At 37.3% G+C, this 23,840-nt stretch overlaps 1 protein-coding gene across 1 annotated transcript in view; it reads right to left on the reverse strand.

Moving 5' to 3' along the window:
* Positions 1–2,711, reverse strand: part of LOC142337795 (UDP-N-acetylglucosamine--dolichyl-phosphate N-acetylglucosaminephosphotransferase-like) — a 246,605-nt gene extending 243,894 nt beyond the window's left edge. Inside the window, exon 1 of the mRNA XM_075387314.1 lies at positions 2,702–2,711. The gene's annotated coding sequence lies outside the window, so the exon portion shown is untranslated. The remainder of the gene's footprint in view (positions 1–2,701) is intronic.
* Between the last annotated feature and the right edge of the window lie 21,129 nt (positions 2,712–23,840).

The raw sequence follows: 23,840 nt of genomic DNA on the forward strand, positions 1-23,840 counted from the left end.
TCTTCTTCCGCGTCTGCAAAGCCTTCCTCATCAAAGCTAGCAGTCTCTGTTTTTTCTGCTCTCTCGATAGCAGGTTTCTGTTCACTGGCTGCTCCATCTGGAAACTGACGTAGTTTTTTCTCTTTCGGAATTTTTATGAACTTCTTTGCGTAAGTATTACAAGTGAGATGTGGCGCAAGGTTCAAATAATTCAATACTTGATAATCGTCAGGCGAAAGTTTTGATGATGTTTGTTGTAATGCGTAGAGGAAAGTTGATGCTGGAATGTCGGTGTTCCTTCCATTAATCAGGATTTTACCCTCAAAGTCCAGTGAAATAATGCGTGATCCGTTGATTTTCTTCAAAATTATTTTTGCTTTTCCAAATTTGTCTTTATCGAGAAAGTCTATATCATCGATCACACTCTGACTGATTTCATCAAACTCTTTCCGTTTAGTGTTGTCTGGGATACTTTGTTGCTTTTCTTCTTCATCCGAAACCATGACGTCATCTGTCTGTTGCTCTGTGTTCTGCTGTATGACCGCTTCTGGTGGCTCTTGTTTTGAAGTTCTCTGTAGAAGCGATAGTTGTTTCGACTTGTTTTTTGTTAATGGATTGTTTAATATTTGCGAAACTTGGGGTTGTTCAGTTGCAAACATGTTGCGAGGAATGAGCACAAATTCCTCAGTTGGCATTTTTCTGTAGATATTCTAGACAAGGTCTGGCAATTAGTTGAATCAGAGAATGCCCTCTCGTTGTCTGGAATAATTTACTTCTTTCTAGAGCACTAAAATATTTTTCAGAAAGTTGTCGTAGTTGAGGTTCAAATTGTTGTAGTTCTTTCTTGTTGATTGGGACAACACCAGAGAGCACGTTCATTACGCAATCGCTTAGGAACCAAATGAATTCATTATCTTGGGCTAGAAAAATTCTCTTGCTTTTCGATTTGGGGTTGCTGTTAACGCACCAACGCTTCAGCATAAGCAAATGTCTCTTTTGCATTCGTAATTGGTGTAATAACAGCTTCCTCCGAAGGATTATAGAATATTGATGGTTCGGGACCAATGAGTTGAGAAGAAAATCGTAAGCCTTGACTTGTTTTAGGATCCAGGTCAATGATTAAATGTCCATAGGGTTGAGCTGTTGCTAATTTGTATGCGTCCCTGAGTAATTGGAGACAGTTTAACTGTTTTCCGAGGTATTCTATTTGTTGAATGTCACGCAATGATTTGAATAAAACTATATGAGTTGTGTTTAGATCAATTGTCCGCGACCATTTACTCTGTTGGAATAAGTTGTGTTTGACGTAGATCACATGAAGTTTTCTGTGTCTTCCTGACGTTGCATTTTTTACGAACTCTTTGTCGTTAAATATTTCCTCGCATGAGTCATCATAAACGAGCAGACAATCTGAAAATTTCTTTGTTATATCCAATCCAGAATACTTGATGAACTCAATTTGTTGTATTTTACGTTGCATAGCTGTAAATGTATCCTGGAACTCTTTGTAGAAGTAATAAATTTTGGGAAATTTTGGGTAAAACGACGAACTTTGCAACATACTGAATATTAGGTCGGTTTTCCCAGAATCACTCGGGCCTACAACTGCCATGAAGATTCTATCGTTTGTAAGAATGACTTTGTTCATAGTTTAGGGTTTGGCAAAGTATAACCAACTAGACTTGAAAGCAGCGCGATCCAAATTGACTTCTCCTCACAACTTTCCGATATCAAGAAAAGCATGGCGAAACAAAGACTAATCATGAGCACTATAATACTCACTTGAACAAAAAATATGATCTCTGATCGAGGGACCACAGTATTGGAACAGAAGCGCCATGGAGGTCTCTCTCGGTTTCCATCATCGAAAACTAAATTTGTAATACCCCCATCAATTTCATCTCTTACAACGCGGTTTGTCATTCTGGTTTTTTGAATCAGTTCTGGGCTACTGTTTGTTAACGTGTAAAACAGGAAAATGATCAAATTTTCAGAGCTCGCTTCCCCATTGTAACTCAAATACGATTGATTTTCTCAATTGCATGATGTCCCTTTCATGTACTCATCGCGCGCAAAGGACCTTTTAGTTTTAATTATGAGGGGGCAGTATTTCTGAGTTTGAAATTTCAAAATGTCCCCCCCCCCTGTATTAGGTGCATGACTCTAGCATGTACTACTCGCATACAGGAAAATGGAGGTTTTGAAGCTGTTCGGATATTTCGTCGATTTTTTGCTGTATTCCTGTCGGAAATCCGTTTTCGCATAAGTAGTACATGCTAGAGTCATGCACCTAATACAGGGGGGGGGGGCATTTTGACTTTCTTAGCCTAAAGTATATTTACCCGAACATTTTTTTAATTATGAGGGGGCAGTATTTCTGAGTTTGAAATTTCAAAATGTCCCCCCCCCCCTGTATTAGGTGCATGACTCTAGCATGTACTACTCGCATACCCAAGCCAGTCCCTTCACTTTGCTAATGTGTGTTATAATTGATGCAGGAACCCCTGAACAACTTTGATGAAACCACGTTCCACACTTGAAACATGCAACACAGTTTGTTTTGCACTCTTCCCACATTCACAGAATGGGCTTTAGTCGTCTTCTTTTGTGATCTTTCCTTCGTCATAGTGTCAGTTCTCCAGTAGTGCGATCACTCTGCCCTTCTAGATAGTCTATGGAACTCACCCCGGCGCGTTCAGAAATTCACGTCTTCTGAAAAACACTATTTAATAAGTTTATCAGAACAATTAGGCTAATCTAATTGGGTTGAGATTGGCTGAGAAATCGTAGTTTCCATCATTTATTGACAAAAACAGCAGTAACAACAAGCGAGTAGACAGAATGGTAAGTTTTTTATTAGACGATATTGTTCCATTGTCAGATTAACAATCATAAATTTTGTGAATTGTCTTGTCGAGAGTTATTGGAGTTGCATTCCAACGCTTAGAAATGAATTTCAAACTAAAATGTCAAATATGATTTCCGAATTTTTTTGCCGAATATGTCAAATATGAATTTGAATGTTTTTTGCCGATATACTTCCGTCTGACTAATATTTTAATACCAATTCACGTCGCCGCTTCTCCGTTCAATCAGTATCTAGATCCCTGACTTCATGGACCACGAGCACCCAATCAAATTCTATCGGCCGGCGAGTCGGACTTTCGTTGATCCGAAAAACTAGTTATTGCATTTCAACATATTTGACCAAACTAGGTGGAACCACAGACAACATTCATTCTGTTAAACGATGCGCGCTTTCAAAACATTCAAAAAGTTTATTTGAGAGAGGGCAACAAGTTTTAAACTTGTGGTTTGTGAAAACAGTCACTATTCGGCAGCTGTTTTGTAATCTTTATGAAACTGTAAGCTTACATTCCCGCTGTATTGAGTAAAAAAATATGCGCAAACCAAACTGTTAATCTTTCGGTGATTCAACCAGTTCTTTTATTTTGGGCTCCTTTTTGTATTTGATACTTCAATATTTGAAACTACCTGATGCAGGATAATATTATATTGAGTTTCAGTCAGCGTTTCTTTAAAGTTATAGCACTTACAACACTTCTGCCATATTAAGTTTTCTAATGCTTGCAGCACGTTTTAGAAAATTTCTTGCAGAGTTCTGAACTGGTATAAATTAATACATGAAAAAATCACTTCTACCATTTTGAAGAAGGCGATGAAATTTACCAGAATCATTAAACCGTGATATTTATCACTTTTATTTTGGGCTCCTCTTTTTATTTGATACTTCAATATTTGACACTACCTGATGCAGGATAATATTATATTGAGTACCAGTCAGCGTTTCTTTAAAGTTATAGTACTTACAACACTTCTGCCATATTAAGTTTTCTAAGGCTTGCCGCACGTTTTAGAAATTTCGTTGCAGAGTTCTGATCTGGTATAAATCAATACATGAAAAAATCACTTTTTCTATCATTTTGAAGTAGGCGATGAAATTTACCAGAATCATTAAACCGTGAAGTTTATCAACTGTACCGCTACAAGTGTGCTTTAAGCAACAACAAATTAAATCAGTTATTAGTCAATTTATTTTCGGAATTTGTTTTTCTCTAAAGTGCGTTTCAAAAGAGCAATAAACTATACCAGTATCATCAAATCAAGAAATTCATCGAACCTATAGCTACAAGAGTGCTTTAAGCAAAAAAGAGCTCTGTTTTGCAACATCTTAAAGTTCTTATTTTTTGTCGAAATCTTTTGCAGAATTGAAGACTTTTCTTCAATGAGTCTTGACGTGAAAAGTGCTTTTGCAAGTTGTCATTAAAGCGTCTTTTTTGGTCTTTCCTGATTTATTTTGGAACTAGGCGTATGTCAGAATCTACTCAACAAATTTCAAATGGGTTCGATCAATTGCTTTTCCAAAACCGGTTGAAACTAATCTTGCATGACTCGCTTGACTTTGTCTTTAATTCGAAATATGGTGTTGAATATTCAAAAGCTTACTTGTTGTTGAAGCTCTTTTTTGGAACCCATGCTGATTTCTGGTAGCCATTCGTTGTACTTATCCGATAAAGTTTTTGAGGAAAATTCTTTCTGTGAATCTTGATATAACTGACGTTACAGATATAGGAATATAGTCATTCGTGCTCTTTGGCTTATTCACTTCTGGCAGAGGGACGACTCGGCGATTTTCAATTGTTGAGGTACAACACCCCACAGAAGCGAAGTGTTAATCATGTTCAACGTCGGTTCTGCCGAAGAGTGCGCATTCTCTGACCAAACCCAAAATGGAATACCATCTGGTCCTATGCTGGTACTTTTAATTCTTCGCATGCCTTCAAACACTTGTCGCACATTTATTGGGACCTTATAGCACATCGTTGTGTTGATTTGTGTAAAGCAGTCGTTAAGATTTTGGGGTGTTTCTAAAATATGTTCTTTCTTTTCATGTCTGGCAGTTAAACCGTTCCCTTCTTTCCCACAAATTTTGCTTCCCTTTCTGCCTGAGGTCAAAATTTTTTTGTATTTTTCTCACAATCTGATCTTCGATCCGACTTGTGTCACTACATTTTTCCTTTTTGTACTTTTTCTTCAGTAAAAGCTTTACTTCTGGTGTTATATAATTGGGATCTTTAGTCATCTTAACTAGTTTTTTGGGAACATGTCATGTCTAATTTGCCTTGCAGCATCTGAAGCAAGCAATCCAGCGCAATGCTCGATCTCTGCTGTTGTTTATGAAACTTAGGTCCATTCCATCTAGTGCTAAACCAAAACGCGTTTTCTTTATACAGATGAGGTATGTTTGTTAGAATTCTGTGAAGTTTTTTTGTTCCCCTCGTTGCGTCAGATTTAATAACTGACAGATTGGTGAGGCTCGCTAAAAGGTTAAAATCATAATGATTAAAATCTCCGCCGAACAAAATTAGACTATTTGCGTACTCAGCAGCAACGGCAGAAAATATGTTGTCAAGGTATTCCGTTAACTTTTCCTTCTTTGAGGTATCCGGCGGATAGCAGAGACATCCAACAAAAATTGAGGATCGTTGAATGTAATTTTTACAAGACAAAGCTCACATATCTGAGCCAACGGATTGTTTTCTTCAGACTTCTCGCATTTATGAGGAGTATCGACGGTGCCGTTTCTAGTCAGATCTTAACTGGCTTTTCGTTTTGATACAGAACCAGGTTTCTAACCCTCAAGTTTTTTGGGTATACTACAGAAGCAATCAACTCGCGCCGCTTCTCCAAGACTTATCTTTCTTTTTCCGTTCAGGTTTCGTAAAGTCAGGTGATATGTATATTTTTTCCGTCGTTCCCAACTTGTCTTGAAAAGTTTTGATCACTAAAAGCTCAGCTTCGGATTTAGATGACAGCTCCACAATAAGAGTCCTGTTTTAGTAGCTTTCTCGTCATATTTTCCTGCCCTCACTGTTACGCTTATTTTGGTGTCGTTGAAACCTAAATTTTGCGCTACACTTTTAACGTTTTCGATTTCGTCTGAATTTCGTTTGTATACGCTAGTTTCTTTGCTTTCTGGGAGACAATTGACTTTAATAGATCGACGCACGGTGTCGAAATCAGTTGTAGCGGGTTGAGAATCGTTTTTATTGTGCAACGTTGTCGTCTTTTTGTGAGGTTTTGAAGCTGTTTGGATATTTCGTCGATTTTTTGCTGTATTCCTGTCGCAAATCCGTTTTCGCATACCCAAGCCAGTCCCTTCAATTTGCCAATTTGCTAATGTGTGTTATAATTGATGCAGGAACCCCTGAACAACTTTGATGAAACCACGTTCCACACTTGAGCTGGCGTGCCAATTCACGACAGCTCAACAAGATCTTTGATGAATGGGATAGACTTAACCAGCCATTTAACAAAGACGAGGTCAGATTGGCCCTCTCCGAAGCTACTGAATGCTTCAAAATTCAACAGCAACTAGACGAATCCTATTTGGAAACAGTGCAGGATGATCAGTACGATACAGAATTCGATCTGGTTCAAGACAAGCACATAGTAGTCCGCATGAAACTATTTCAAATGGGAAAAGCCATGACAAATTTGAGCTGCAAAAGGTGGACGAAAACGAGACTATGAATACGTCTTTCGGAGATTCAACACAGCACCAGCCGCATGTTGCAAAGCTACCACAGATACAGCTACGCAAATTCGATGGAAAATTCACTAACTGGATAGCCTTTATCGATCCATTCGATACAGCCGTGCACCTCGCCACGAAATTATCAAACAGCCAGCGACTTTTTTATTTAAAAAGTTGCTTATCAGGTCCCCCTGAAAAACTAATAAAAAGCCTATCATCAACTGACAGCAACTACGAGACTGCAAGAAATCTACTCGAGCAGCGATACAAAAACGATCGCATAATTCTACGCACATTGAAAGCTAGGGCTGTTGATTTCAAGCCTGTGAGAGGAGAAAGCAAATACCAACTCCGTCTGCTACACAGTACGTTCAATGAAGTAACTCAGTCGATTCACTCGCTTGGCCGACAAGTTGATAACGACATGTGGCACTATCTTCTTTTCACAAAATTGGATGTCGACTCTCAGAAAGCATGGGAACTCAAAACTGAAGGCACTGAATGTCTTAAATTTGACAAACTGATGACCTTTCTTGACAACAGAGTAAGATCGATGGAAATGTTAAACGATCCCATTCCCCCCAAACAACTGCACATCACTGGACCGGATGAGCGATCGAAGCAAGGCTTCAAACATCCGTGTGTCGTGACTCAATGCAGGGAATGCCATGCTCCCTGGGCTTGCTCAAAATTCAAGGACCTTTCAGCGAAAGATAAGCAGTCTGCTTTAGCCGCCAGTAAGTCCTGTCAAAATTGCTTGAGACTCAATCACGAAAGTGACCAATGTTCGTCACAGTCTAGATGCAAAACATGTCAGGGTAAGGATCATACATTTTTACATGAGGCTTTCAATGCTAAACTAGGCACACATGCTTGTAATTTGACTCAAAGATCTTCCCAAATGACTATTTTACCAGCTGCTCGTGTTCAAGTAATTGGTAGAAACAATCAAATACACAATCTAAGAGCATTGTTAGACACAGGAGCTCATATCAATGCAGTTACAGCGAAAGCCTGCAAGACACTGGGATTAGAACCAAAAGCTTCCAATGAAAGAATCATAGGGGTCAATCAGAAAGACTCAATGCCAGTTGACGGTTCTCTCAAACTTGAAATTATTCCCAAAACAGGGGAAAATATTACTCTCAACTGCGTAGTGCTGAAGACAATTACAGCCAGTGAAAATCCAAATCAGCCCCTTTCAGAGACTGACTACGCAGACTTGGTCAATTACAATTTGGCTGATGATCAATTTTGGCAACCAGGCGAAATAGACATACTACTCGGTATTTCTGCATACACACAGATAATAAAAGGACGAATACTTAAACAAGGTTCCTTATGCCTCACAGAAACTACGCTAGGCTGGACAGTTTCGGGATTAGCTAGCAAACAAACCTGATGTAAATTCGAATGCAATATGCCTATTTGACAACGAAATCAAGTCCTTTGCCAAATTTTGAGAAATCGAAGATGTTCCAGCACTTCCCCCAGCCATGTTCACTCCCAAAGAATTGGCGTGCATTAATCACTGTGACACGACAACAACATATGGCCAAAATGGAAGGCCTCAAGTTCGACTACCAATTGACCAACATGAAGCCGTTTTTGATCCAGACAGTCAGGAATGGTTGCCCAACATTGGAGAATCATCTCGAAAAGCCCTCAGACAATTTTTGGGTGACGAAAACAAGCTTTCACGAAACGCAGATGCCCAAACTCAATACACAGAATTCTTTCAAGAGATGATTGAGACAGGACATTTAGAACCAGTGCCTGAAAGCGACCATAATCTGCCACCCGAGAAACACTTTGTGATGCCACATCAAGCAGTATGGAAATCAAGCTCTACGACTACAAAATTCAAAGCAGTTTTCAACGCATTAGCAAAAACAATGAACGGAAGAAGTCTCAACGATTGCCTCCTGGTTGGTCCAAAACAACAGCTCGACCTTTTTGAGATACTGATTCAATTTCGTCTCCATCGCATTGTTTTATCAGGTGATATCACAAAAATGTACCGCCAAATCGAACTAAACGAAAAGGGCCGTAACTTTCATCAGATGTATTGGCGAAGTAGTCAAAAGCAACCAATATAGAAGTACCGTATGACACGAGTCATATACGGCGTTTCTTCTAGATCATACCACGCCATCAGGGCACTACGTGATACAGCAAAAGATGCTCCATCAATTCATTGCAAAAATTGATTACTCAACTCATTTTATGTTGATGACCTTCTTCGTGGCGGTGACACACAAGAGCAAGTTATTGGCCTGTTCAGAGACATTACAACTACTCTAGAACTCATTGGGATGTCTATTCGCAAGTGGGCAAGCAACTCTTATGAGGTTATGAAAGCGATTTCCCCTGAGCTACAAGAAAACAAAGATCTTTTCATCGGTGAACATGACCACACCATCAAAACCCTTGGTCTCAACTGGCAGCCCAAAAATGACATTTTCTACTTCAATAGACCCCAAAGTCAGTGCAGCGTTGTTATAATGCATCTGCCCGAAGACGAAGAAACAGTTATTGAGTGTCCATCAGTCGAACTTGACGAGTTTCAAAAATCGGATTTTCCACAATTAGTGGTCAACCTTGACTGTAAAAAACTAAAGGAAATCCATTTATTGGACTCCCACGCTTCTAATCATGCAACTCCCCATGTTTGTCTGATTAATTCAATGCAATTTTTAACAGGGTTTAATTAAGAAAAAACATCAAAAATCCCACAAAAAGGCGAAAAAACGGTCAAAACTGGTGTCGACAAAAATCTGCAAAAAACACCCACTGGCGATTTCTGAGATGTTGTCTCAGACACTGATAGCTGCCCGAAGTCATCTGAGCTTTCAGAACCTGAAATAACTACTCAAACACAGAAAACCAAAAAACCGAAAAACAAAAATTAGTGGTCACGTTTGAGGACAAAATTTTCGCAAAAAATGAAAAATTTAGTAGAAAAAAAACAATACCATTCGAAAACTGAACCATGCCCGATACTTTTCGATCAAAAAGATTCCAGGTCCAACAAACGTATGTTCGACAAAAGAACGCCGAAGCCGCAGCCGAATAAAAAAACTGGTCAAAATAAAGAAGGTAAAAAATCAACTTTTACTCTATCTAACAAAAGAATGTTGATAGATTCAGTTAACAGCTCCATCCTGAAAATGTACATATAACCACTAGAAGAGCATTATCTAGCAATATGGGTAAAATATTTGACCCTATCGGTCTCCTAACACCAGTAACGCTTGAATGCAAAATTCTTTTCCAAATGACTTGGGAACATGAAATTGGATGGGATGATGACGTTGGGGCAACCATAATCGACCAATATAAAGCTTGGATGATTGGATTACATCATCTGTCTTAGCTACGTATACCACGCTTTGTGGCCAACTTCGCTATTGAAAAAATACATTTTCACTTATTTTGCGATGCTTCTGAAAAAGCGTACGGAGCTGCTATATATGCCCGATCACTGGGAGCATCTCAGACCAAGTCTACCTTGCTATGTTCCAAGTCCAGATTAGCGCCCAGAAAAACACTCAGCATACCGAGACTTGAACTGTGCTCAATGGTTCTAGGAGTGCAGATGATACAAACAGTTCAGACAAGGGTAAACCAAAATGGATTTACAACTGAAATATATGCTCCGAGCGATTCAACAGTTGCCTTAGCTTGGATTAATTCTATCTCTAGCCGATTCTCAACATTCATAGCTAACCGTGTGGCCAAAGTCCAACAAATAATTCAACCAGAAAAATGGAGATACGTGCCGACATAAGAAAATCCAGCCGATCATACTACGCGCCCGGTGCCAGCAAAACAGCTTTCATCCCTTAGAATGTGGTGGAAAGGCCCACAATGGCTCTCTGATGGAAAGCTGACTATCCCAAAACAACCAGAAATTCTTCAGTCAACAGAAGTAAAGAAGGAAGTAGTGCGGAGCCAAACATCAACAATAGATTCGGGCACTATTCCCGAACCTGTGGGGGAGGAAAACGACCCGCTGAATGATCAAAACATAGAGCAGTCGAATCACCAAATCGACCAATTATTCCCTATTGAACGTTACGGAAGTCTCGACAAAGCAATAAGAGTAGCAAAGCAAGTCCTAAAGTTTGCTTACATTTTGCTTAAGAAGCCAACCGAGAGAAAAGAATTCAAGCGACAAGCATTAAATATGCTTGTTAGAGATAAGCAGAAGCAAAACTATATTGATGATATAGACAAATTGCAGAAAAGCCAAAGCATAAGCCAAAAATCGAGAATCCTTCAATTTTATCCCTTCATAGATGAGGAAAGAGTTTCAAAGGTTGGTGGACGTCTAGTAGCAGCAGATTGCTTGAATGAATCTGCCAAAATTCAATCAATTTTGCCTTACAAAAATAATCTTTCGAGGTTAATCGTACTTGACAGTCATCAGCGAGTGTTACATTCAGGTGTAAACGGAACAGTTGTTCACACGCATCAGAAGTTCTGGATAATTCGAGTGAAAACGCTGACAAGGTCTATAGTTGGAAACTGCATCACATGTTTTCGGTTTAATGGCCGTAACCTTTCTCTACTCCTAGGCGACCTACCACAACAACGAGTCAACCCAGCTCCACCATTCAGTAACGTGGGCATAGACTTCGCCGGTCCAATGCCTTACACATGTGAAAAGACTGAAGCCAAATGTTATTTGGTAGTCTTCGTATGCTTAGTTACAAAAGCCATTCATTTGGATGTCACTAAAGCATTGATTACACAGGAATTCATGAAAGCTGTTAGACGGTTCTTTTCTCGACGAGGATGCCCAGCTCGCATATTTTCAGACAATGGTACAAACTTTAAAGGATCATTGAATGATCTCATAAAACTCAAAAGGATACTGAAAGAGAAATACGGAACTGATTTTCTACCTCAAGCTGTTCTAGATTTAGGCATCAACTGGTCAACAATTCCAGCCAAAGCTTCACATTTTGGTGGACTATGGGAAGCAGGAGTCAAATCGATGAAGCTACTGCTGTTCAAAACAATCGGAACAACAGCTAACCTCTATTTGGATAAAGTATATACAATGCTATGCCAAGTCGAAGCTGTACTTAACTCGAGACCGCTCACAGTTGTCTCAGATGATGCAAAAGACAGTTATCCCTTAAACCCTGCTATGTTATTAACCGGCCCTCATAATCATCAATTGCCTTTGGTTGTTTCCCCAATCCCAAAAACAAAAGATGAGGAAGATCCAAAAAAGCGCTTTCAATACTTGCAGAGACTCATAGCAGAATTTTGGAAGAAATGGACAACTGAAAATTTATCCCAGTTGCAGACCAGGTCAAAGAACATGGCCGAAAAGCAAAACCTGACAAAAGGAGATTTAGTGTACATCACAGATGACAACAGTCCTCCCTTATCATGGCCTCTGGGAATTGTGCATGAAACATATACAGGAAATGACAATTTGGTCAGAGTAGCCAAAATAAAAACAGGAAATGGCAAATTCTCAAACAGACCCATAGTAAAACTCAGAAAGATACCAATCAACACAAGCTAACCTCAATCCAGAAGCTCTGGAAAATGGTCCTGCAGAAAGGATCCAACTCGATCCCGCCTGCCGTCCTTCCCACGAGCACACTTTCGGTACCTGTGTACCCGGACACGGGAAGACTTGACAACTGGAAGTCGGATTCTCACAAGCCGCACTTCGCAAGGACGAAACTTGGTCCAAATATGATTCTTTTTATAATATAAAGTTGAAAAGCGGTTGATGCTATCAAAAACTGACATATGGTCTGAAGTAATTTTTCATTTATATTTTTTTGATGCCATTCATCAACGGGGGCGGCAATGTATTAACATATAAATTACTCAACGCATGTAATGACTTTTGATGTTACTCGCGAAGCCTGATTTTGCTCAATTGTGTAAACATACGCAAAATTTCCCGCTTAAAATTCACTCGCTTTGTTTAGCTACTAATTTCTCTTGATTCACAAGCCATTCAATTCAAAATTTAATTCAATCCTTTATTTACATAGTAAACAGCTATCGTGAACGTACAGAGTTGCATTCCAAAGCTTAGAAAAGAATTTCAATTTAAAATGTCAAATATGATTTCCGAGTTTTTTGCCGATATACTTCCGTCTGACTAACAATTTAATACCAATTCACGTCGCCGCTTCTCCATTCAATCAGTATCTAGATTCCTGACTTCATGGACCACGAGCACCCAATCAAATTCTACCGGCCGGCGAGTCGGACTTTTGTTGATCAGAAAATCTAGTAATTGCATTTCAACATATTTGACCAAACTAGGTGGAACCACAGACAACATTCATTCTGTTAAACGATGAGCGCTTTCAAAACATTCAAAAAGTTTCAAGAGAGAGGGCAACAAGTTTTAAACTTGCGGTATGTGTCACTATTCGGCAGCTGTTTTGTAATCTTCTATGAAACTGTAAGCTTACATTCCCGCTGTATTGAGTAAAAAATATGCGCAAACCAAACTGTTAATCTTTCGGTGATTCGACCAGTTCTTTTATTTTCGGCTCTTCTTTGTATTTGATATTTCAATATTTGACACCACCTGATGCAGGATAATATTATATTGAGTTTCAGTCAGCGTTTCCTTAAAGTTTTAGTACTTACAACACTTCTGCCATATTAAGTTTTCTAAGGCTTGCAGCACGTTTTAGAAATTTCGTTGCAGAGTTCTGATCTGGTAAAAATTAATACATGAAAAAATCACTTTTTCTAAAAGAGCAATGAGCTATACCAGTATCATCAAATCAAGAAATTCATCGAACCTATAGCTACATGAGTGCTTTAAGCAAAAAAGAGCTCTTATGTTTTGTAACATCTTAAAGTACTTTTTTTTGTCGAATTCTTTTGCAGAATGGAAGACTTTTCTTCAATGAGTCTTGACGTGAAAAGTGCTTTTGCAAGTTGTCATTAAAGCGTCTTTTTTGGTCTTTCCTGATTTACTTTGGAACTAGGCGTATATCAGAGTCTGCTCAACTTAAAAACAAAACTGTCACCAAGAGACGGCTGTTTTACGGCTGCTTTTTTCTACTTTAAAATGTTGGATTCCGACGTAATTAAATGCGTTTTTATTAGTTTTATCTGAAAAACGCGCCACTTTATCTATGAACTTCCCTGATCAAAAACCTCGTTTTTGAGTGCCAAAGATTGAGAAAACGTGAAACTGATCCAATTGGAATGAATGCAAACTTAGTTTTTATCGGGCTAAGGATCGTTTATTACTTTTCCGAATAATACAACAATTCTTTGATTAGTCTTTGGTACCCGGTATCAAGTCAACCTATATTTAATTTGCTAAATTTCAAACAAGTCTGTCGAGAAAAAACTCGGTAGATGTCGGTAAAGTCTCGGTAAAGTCAATCAAGTCTGTCTGAAAAAAACTCGGTAGATGTTTTGGATCTATTGTTTTAAAGAACCCTTTTAATTTTTTTTTCCAAACATGTAAATTAATAATCTAACCAAAAGAATAAAGTTTACATGCCTTCAGCAGACTAATCAGGAATATTTATTGAAATAATACATTAATACATGAAATTATACATTAATCTTCTGGTTATTAATTGATATTACTCATTAAGCTGTTCGTTCCACTATATATAAAAATAAGACGAATGATACTAACTGTCTATCTATTGGAAAATTTTCATGCTGACGTGGCAAAAACTCTTAAAATTCTTTTGAAAAGAGTTTTGTTCTCCGTCGCTCCTACGTTAAAGGGTAACTTATTCCATTTTTGTATGCTCTTCAAAATCAAAGATCTTTAATTTTGCTTAGTGTAGTTTTGCGTTCTTATTATCTGCTGTTTTGTCCATTTGTTCTGTTTTAACTGTAGGCGGTTTGCACAAGTTCTAAATGATTCTGATACTATGCTCTGATTCAAATCTGTGTGGAGTTTCAATATACTAAACTTTGAAATAATTAATTCAGCTGGTGGGCAATGCGATTTGAGAAGGATATCACGACAATGATCGAATTTATGACACATATAACACACTTTTAAAGCCCCAATTAATCTGTCGATTTATACGCTGTATGTTTTTTGCAGACAATGTTTGTAAATAAACTCCACTGAATGAAAAATGAGACAGGACTAAAGATTTGAAAGCTTGCAACCTTACTTCCAAAGGTATATGGTTTCTTGCCAGATGTAGTGAGCGAATGGCGGCGGCCATTTTTTTAACATTACATTCAGATGTGATTCAAAAGTCAATTTTGAGTCAAGGTGTAATCCTGGATAACGACAACTCTCAGCAGATTTTATTAAATTTCCGTTAAAATTAACTTTTGGTTAATTCGTCCTTGGTAGAAAAATAAAGTAGTTCTATTTTATCTGCATTCAAAGTGAGTACAATATTTTCAATTTTTGTTGCGATTGTTTCTCCTGGTTCATATAGAAACAAAACAATAGTATCGCCTGCAAATTGAACAAGCTTAAAGTTACCTTTGATTTTTCCTAAAAAATAGTTAACGTATAAAAGATATTTAGGGGTCCTAATATATAAGCATTTTGGGGGTCCTAATACTGTGCCTTGCGGTACTCCATGATAAACGGAAATGTGTTCTGAGACCTCGGTGCCTATTTTGAAGCATTGTGATCTTTCTTCGAGAAAAATTTCAATAAATTAACTGCAGGCAGAGAAGTTGAAGCACTCTCCTTCTTAAGAATTTTTTTGTGCGAAATTGAATTGAATACTTTTGCAAGGTCTAAGAAAATTGCTGCAGTGTTTGTCCCATTTTAATGGTTTTCTATTACTGTGAGTGAAAAACAAAACTGCATCTGTTGAAGATTTTTTGTTTTGGAATCCAAATTGCTCTTTATTCAACAGAGTGTTTTTATTAATGTGATCCAACATTTGGAAAATGAGAAGCTTCTCAAAAAGCTTAGAAAAATTTGGTGCGACCGATATTGGTCGATTGTTGCACACTTGTCTTGTTGATCCTTTTTTGAGAATTGGTGTGACAAATGCATGTTTTAGAATAGTTGGAAAGACACAGTTTTGAATAAATTCATTAAAAATAAATTGCAGATGAGTACCAACTGCGTATTTCACCACCTTTAAAGCCCACGCATGGCTAAGTCCTGGACCCGGTGATTTACTGTTTTCTAAACTGTCAATGGTTTTGTAGATTTCTTTTGAAGTCAATACTCTAAAATTGAATTTTTTAGAACAATGGTCCAACTTATGGATATTGAGAGGAACAAAATCACCAGAATATTTGCTCATTTCCGCAAATGATTTATTAAATGCATTGCAGATTGATTTTTTGTCGAAGGACTTTGCTCCGTCGGTCTGTTTCGATTTCAGACACATTAACACCTTGTTTGTGTTTTCCTAACTTTTTATTGGTGAGATTCCATTTCTGCTTCGATGTTTCACCTTGCTTAAAAAATCAACAGAATATTTGTGATGTGCATCTCGTAGTTTTCTGTTCACTGGGTTACGGAATTTTTTTAAACTCGTCGAAAACATCGTAGTTTTGAGAAAAATTTGAATTGATTGTACAAATGATGTTTTTCTGCTATTAATTTCTTGAGTTACTTGGATATCCTTGGATAACCATGGTTTATCAATTGTTTTGTTTTATTGAAGTATCACAGATCTGTAAAGGTGCATGTTGTAGTCATCAAATAGAAGAAGATTGTCTGTTAAGGAATATGCATTAGATATTTCAGCACTCAAATCGTTCAAGAAAAAAATGGAAAAATTTTTACTCGGATTGTTTAAAATGTTCACCAAGCCTTTATCTTGCAGAGATTCTTTAATTTTGAGCCAAATTGATTCAAAAAATCCTGTATTAGCTATCTTAAATTCTTTCTTACGTTTAACATTGAAGTCTGTGGGGATCCAAACTCCAGCACCCCGCCTCGCTGGACTCCCGTTTGTTTTGATGGAACTTTTTGTAAGAAAAGATGTTCATTACTAATATTAAAATTAGTGTCCTGCTGTTCGGAAATCCTTGTTTCGGTTTTTATAATTTTAGTTTGTGAATCTAGTTGCTGAAGCAAATTCGAAAGGTCTTCATGCTTATTTTGTATACTACGCGCATTTACGAGAAAAAACTTAAAACACCTTTGGGATCGATCTAGCCCTTTATCAAAAGTCGACAACTTCGATGTATTAAAGGGTCCAGGATTTTTTCAACATCTCCACAAAGAAGTAGGTTTTCTCAAAACTAAATTGCAAAGAAAACGAACAGCTTTGGGGCGCAAAATTGTTTCTCTCCAGCTGACCGTCAAAATGTACACAATATTGTATAACGAATGTTTTGCTTGAGTTAAACTGCTCCTAATGACTTTGAAGTGATTTTTGTGCAAAATTGTCGGAAGAGAAATACTACTAATTTTAAAAAACAAATTCTCATATCTTTCACATTATTCAACTCAAGTAATATTGCGATAATTTAGATAATATTCACAAGGTTCTTGATTCCATTTTTGTTTGGGTGAACCGCCATAAGAAATATCATTATCTATAAGAGTATTATCAAGACATTCAACTTTTGACCACGGATACAGACCCTCCAGTTCCAGACATATCATTTCCGGTTGCTCATTAAACTTTGTAATTGCCTCATTATTACTATTTCGACAATAACAACCGTCCATGACAGGTGAAAATTTGCAGACAGATACACGGTGTGGTTTCAACTTTTTCATGCAATTATCAACTGTATCGTTCATTTGCATTGAAGCATCTTGCCCAAATAAACTTTTATCAATTGTCCAGCTTGTAGTTCTAAAGTTTCCCTCTTAGCCCCAGGAGAATATGTTTCAACAAAATTTCCAATATCTTTAATTGTTGCTGAAGAATATGAATGTATTGCCGTTTGCTGCGAGATGTTTCGTTGATTGATTTTTCGGTATTTGTTTTCTGATATTAAAATTGCTTTGAAAAGCGCGGTGTCAATATCGGATAAAATTTTTTATCTGGCGTTTCAATATTTTTCAGTAAACGCGTATTATCCTGCTTTTCTAGCAAAATATCAATGACTTTGGATGTCTTTGAAGTATTAAATATCTTTGTCCAGACGATTTATTGTCTCTTTCCGGAAAGTAACTGCCTGCTTCTGCAATTCGTAATGTGCCAAAATGTTTTTGGAATTAGTTCCTCTTTGTTACATTTTTCAAAGACATTTTTTGAAAACATGAAGATCTTGTATTGCTTTTATTTGAATAATAAACAAATTTAAAGCATCGTTTTTTTAAAAAGTTCGGGGGAAAATTATACCTGAAATAGAATTAAAGATTATGTGATGTAAATGGTTTGGTCTCACCCGATGACAAGATGCATTACAGCCCAATTTATCTGAATACCCAAATTCAGATAAATTGACGTTCGTGCGATTAAGTTATCAAAATAAAAACAAAACTGTCTCGGGAGATCGTATCGGTGACACCAGTTGTTGGATAGAGATAGCATCCATACACTGATAACTAGAAATCCCAGTGGTAATATACCGTAGCTTGAAAAAAAAACAAAAAAAAAGGTTCTTCACTCTTCAGTATCTTTTAGCGTTCAGAAGGGAGTAGACAAAGTTTTTTATTTCAGTGTCAAAATTTACACGCAGCAAAAAATTTGCTATAACTCAAGCTGATATCTTTTTCATACAAAATCTAGTTTCTATATAACGAAAAGAACTCTCCAATTTAGGGTTCATAGAGGAACAAATAAAACGTTTAAAAAGAATAGATCAGAATCGTTTAGCAATTCTCTGCTAAAATTTTCTGTTTTGTGGAGATACCGAGATGACTACTTACAGTAGTGGACCTAGTATGGTATTAGCAATTTATGGACTCAAATCAGTAACTGAAATCCAGGAGGTAAAATTGTTTTGATCTTAGAAATACTTTTTCCTTCATATAACGCTGTCAGAAATTGACTTCGCTACAAATGCCGCGGTCACAAAATGTAGGGTGCTTTCTACCGATGTTGTTGAATAATGTGGTCTTTCCCATAGTAGCGCCCCAATGAAATTATTGCCCCTCCCCCATTTTTGTATAATTACCATGATTGGGGGAGGGGCTATAGGTTATCTATCTGACCACTAAGCTGGGGGGGGGGGGGGGGGATTATGGGAAAGACGCGAATAATTTAACTCAAACTGCCAAAAAACCAAACATTTTTAAGTAACTGACGGAAAAAATACTGAGCTCAAGAATTTCGTTGCAAACTAGAAGCATACTACCAGTTTTTATTGAGGAAAACGAGCAAATAATTTCCTCGGATGTCAAAGTTTTGTATACAAATGTACCAGTTTCTGAGGCCATTGAAATAGCTCTACGATCTTTATTCTCAAGTGAACACGCGCCTGACATTCTCATGAAGCACCTGATATTCTGCAGAATGTGAGAAATCAATCGACGATGAGCTGTTACCTAATCTATTATAGAATCCCGCCTTCAAACCAAAATAAAGGGAAGTTTTTTCGTTGCTGATAAGGGAGGGTGACCTGAACATTCTTAAACCAGGGGACGGCCTTAAGGAATATGAACAATTAGTTCATCTGTCAAGTCCCTTATCCCTATCTCTGCCCGAAGCCGAACTAAAGCAACAACAAACCATACATGAAACAAAAAGGAGAAAGAGCTTGCTATCAAATCAAAGCAGACGAGAATTAAAAACGAATTGAACAGGAACGAGATTCGCTCACTTGACTTAGCTAGTGAAACGGATACATCAAGCTGGTTGAAGTCTATGCCATTGAAGCGATATCACTTCGACTTAAAGAAACGCGAGTTCCGTGATGGTATTGCCCTTCGCTATGGCTGGGATTCAGTGAAGATGCCATCACTATGAGCAAGCAATGAAAACTTCACTGTGCACATGCCTCCACTGTCCGAAAGGAGGATACAAGCACATGAGACATAATGAACGCCGCGCTTCCTTTGCGAGCTTGCCAAGTGATATCTGTCATGATGTTGAGATCGAGCCTCATCTTCCGCCGTTGCAAGGGGAAACTTTTGCTCTTAAATCAATGACAACTTATGATGATGCAAGATAAGATATCGAGGCCAACGGAATTTTGGAATCAAGGTTCAAGAAAACCTATTTTGATGTGAAAATTTTCAACCCGATGGCAAAAAGTTGCTCTAAAAGCAGTAGCAGTAGCGAAGCCTATTTAAAAGGACAAATACGAACAAAGAATATGTGAGGTTGAGAACGCAACATTTTTTCCGCTTGTTTTCGCAGGCAATGTTGGAGCTGGTCCATGAGCTTCAAAAGCGCTGAAACAACTGGCATCAAAGCTCTAGGAGCTAAAAGAGGACAGCTACGCTGATTTCATTTCGTATCTAGGGACAGAAATCAGCTTTGCTCTCCTCAGGAGTTCTATCCTCTGCATACGTGGGTTAGGGACGCTTAGGCGGCGCAAAATTTTAGATGCCGCGTTGGGAGCTGTGGATGAAGAAGGGAGGCTTTTAGTTTGACTCATCTAATTTCGTCATTATTTGTTTGTATTCTAATGCTGTGGGTCTTTTGTTTTACTTTCCTCTACTGAATCGGGCAGTCACCAATTTTCAGTTCAAAATTAACGATAACTGGTGCTGCCAGAAAGAGTACCTGTTAATGGGGGTATTCCTTGCAGTTGTCTTAGCTAACATTTGGCCGAAGTCATTTGAAGAAAAATTGAGCGACGAAAGTTAAACACCGAGAGTGAGAATTAAAGATCCCAAAGAAAAATGTCCAGATTGCCACCAAAAAATTGCTCGGAACAGCAAAGCTGTCGAGTGCAAAAGATGCAAGGAATGGTATCATACCAAATTGCAAAATATAGACAAAGAGCAATACCAAAAATTTGGGGATGTCGTTTGGATTTGTCTGAACTGCAAAAAATATGCCACAAGGTCAGTATCGCAGAAAACGGATATTTTTGAAAGATATGTAGATGACATTAATTGTACTGTAAAAGACGACCCCAATAAATTTCTTCTAGAGGTCAACGATTGCATCCAAAGTTACATTTCACTCTTGAAATTTTAAATGATAAGCGCAAACTAGCGTTTTTGGATATGACAGTGCACATTAATGAACAAAAAAAGATAACTTGTAAATGGTACCAAAAAACCAACAGACACTGGTTCTATCCTGAAATTCCAAAGTTATGCAACGCTTCAGCACAAAAAGAACATTATTGAAAGGCTAGTGCGCTGCACGAATAATTGGAAAAACTTTGACGAAACTTTAAAAGTGAATGAAAAAGTTTGGCGAAGTACCAACACCAAGAGAGTTGATCTTCAAAACTACTAAATGAAGCGTTCAGAAAAATTTTAACACAACCGAAGAAACTGAACAAGCCTGTCGCACATAACACCTCGAATGAATAATTAAGGAATAACAAGGAAATACCATCGTTATCTCTGCAATACAGAGGTAACTTTATCCTAAGGCTTCAGGAAAAACTAAATACTGCAAAAGAAATAAATGTCATCTTCACAAACCGCAAATTCTACATAGGTCGAGCAGACATATTGCCACAAGAATTTCGTGGCATCAAAAACAGACTCCACAATTGGACAACATGTGAGTGAATGTTATGGCTCTTCGCAAGTTTTTGGGTGAAGTGTCATTGATCAGTGCAACGACTCGCAAAAACTAATGACACTGGAAGCCCTTTACATTGCGCAGCGAAAGTCGGCAATTAACACGCGGGATGAATACAAGAGCAGAGAGCTAACACTCAAATATTAGTCTACACATGTGGCTTTTTTCGAATTTTATATGTTGATGAAATCGAATTCGAGTTAATTGCAATTTTTTAAGAAAGAGTGTCATTCAACGAAATGGAATAAAATAGTAAAAGGAATGAAAATTAGCAAACCAACTTGTAAAAGTGGAATAAAAAATTGAGAGAAAGATTTAGCTAAATTTAAATTTCAAATTTTGTATATATGAAATCGTGACAAACTCACATGACAATTTTATACCATAATAGTTGTAAACACTCCAATTTTAAGTTGCTAAAACTTCCTATCCTGATGATGCTAGTTATAGCGAAAACGTTTGTATTATTTAATTAATTATTGTTGACTTATTTCTTTTAGTAAATAATGTGTTTTTATCAACTAATGTGCTTTAATTAAGTAAATTCAATTCTTTGTTTTGGAAACCGCATCAAATAAAAGATGCATTGCCCTTTATCCAATAAGGACCTTGTGAAAATCAATGATTCTCACTTAATTTTTGTCCTAGAGATAGCAATGTAATTGCAATTGTGGTTCCCGTAAGCAGGCGTGATTTCAGTTAACATTCAACCAGACTTATTTGTATTCATGCTTTTGTTGCATCTGTTATTGCTGAGCATTAGAAATGAATAGAAGTTCTCCCTGAAATTGCATTTAATATGTACTTGCGCTGAAATTGTGACGGCACATTTTTTGTGAAATCACATCGGACCTGGAACATCTGGAGCTCGCTTGAAGCATCTGGAGTTTGCCTGACTAATGCTTGAAGCATTTGATTTGCTAAGGTCTGATTTAGCACCATTTTTTAATTTTTTAAATTTATGGATCAATTGGCCATCTCTGTTGGCCAAAACAGCCAAAAACTTAGTACTAGAATTTCGTAGAATTTCGGAGCATCAAAAGAAAGATTCCCCTGTGGGACAACACCTCGTTGAATGTTGTGGTACAGCGCTTAATTTTGAACGGGAGATTCTAGATGCATGTCGCGTAGTTGAAAAACTGATGACAATAGAAGCGATCTACATCAAAAGCTTAAACAGCAACTATATACCTGCGACGAGTACCGGCGTGCGAACTGACATTGAAGTATTAAGTCAAATGCAAAAAATTTTGACTTGTCAGAAATTATTCTGGTACATGTTAGTTCGAAATTTTGTAAACCCCAACAAGTAAAGGATAACAGCAGATAGAAATGAAAGCAAAAACTCATTTTCAGGAATAGGAAACAATTTACCCGGGAAATTCAAAAACACCAGAATAAAGATTAAAAAACTTTGGGTGTAATAAATGTATACAAACGTTTGTAAAAATAATTTTAACTGTAAAGAATTTTAAAAATTCGTTTCTATTTTAAATCATTTCTTGGAATTCAGTAGAGACAAAGACAAGTTTAGATACTTTGTAGATAATTTCATTCTGTTGTTAAACCTGAAGATGAACGCAAAGTTCGAAAACGTTCATTTTTCTTAAAATCAAATTGAAATTTTAATTGACAATTTCTCCTCTGTCCATGAATACAAAGATGAGTTAAAACTGGTCCACAAAATTTTTTAGGAGCTAAAGTGCATGATTTTTTGGATCCGCAAGAGGCAGTAATACGAAAAAATACGAACTGCAGAAATTTGTACGGAGTGTTCATCAATCCTTATCAAACCGCATATATTCTTTTGAAAGCTCCCGCGCGTTGCTTCAGCTTGATGAGAACTGGAAACCAGTGTTTTTTAACTATTCTTCAGGATAAACAAAAAAGCGAAAAACTCCATATTACAAAAGATTGCTGTCAGCATCGTCTAATTTAATGAAGCAGAAACAACAAAAGACAACTTTAAATTAGTTTTCTCCATCATTATATTGTGTTTGCATTCCTTTGCTACCATTGTGTAAAATTTTCTTGAAAGTTCTGGTTTCTCATTCTCATTATCAAACCGAATCACGATAATCCATATTGAGCTCCACTGGCCCTTTATTAGATTGTTAAATTCGTTAATCTGATTTCAATCTGCTTCGAAACTTTTCAAATCTCAATATAGCCACGTTAATAAAAAACACAAAGAGTTAACTCTAGGACGTCAGTGAAATGTGGCCGTTGCAAGAAAGGTGTAAAAGAGGACTATTGTCCTTCCATTGGTTGTGAATCGCCCCAACTTTGATTTCATCAAGCATGTGTTCAAACTCTCCCAATACGATGTTAAATGGCTGCGATCGAAACAAAACTTTGTTTGGCTCTGCGATTATTGTGTTGAACGGAAAAGCAAGTACTTTCATATTCGGAAAACCAAAACTTTGTTAAAAATTCATTTTCTCCATTCAGCGATAAATGCACTTCATTTTCTGAAAAGCGTCCTAAAATTTCAAGAAAATCTAATCTTAGTATTTCATACGATAAGGTTAAAAAGGATGCTAAAAAGGCCGAGCCTCCTACAGCGATATTGCCCAAAGCCAATCTTTTAAACAAAAAAGTCCTGAGTTACAATTCATCAATTCATTAATGGCGTTACTGAGTCGCAGTACTATTAATGGAAACAAATTGTGGAAATTTTTTAGAGGTTAGTTGACTGGGAAATAACTGATCTGCCGCCCTTTTCTTAT

This window comes from Convolutriloba macropyga, chromosome 4, assembly GCF_964194025.1.
Source record: "Convolutriloba macropyga chromosome 4, txConMacr16.3, whole genome shotgun sequence".
Taxonomy (NCBI): domain Eukaryota; kingdom Metazoa; phylum Xenacoelomorpha; order Acoela; family Convolutidae; genus Convolutriloba; species Convolutriloba macropyga.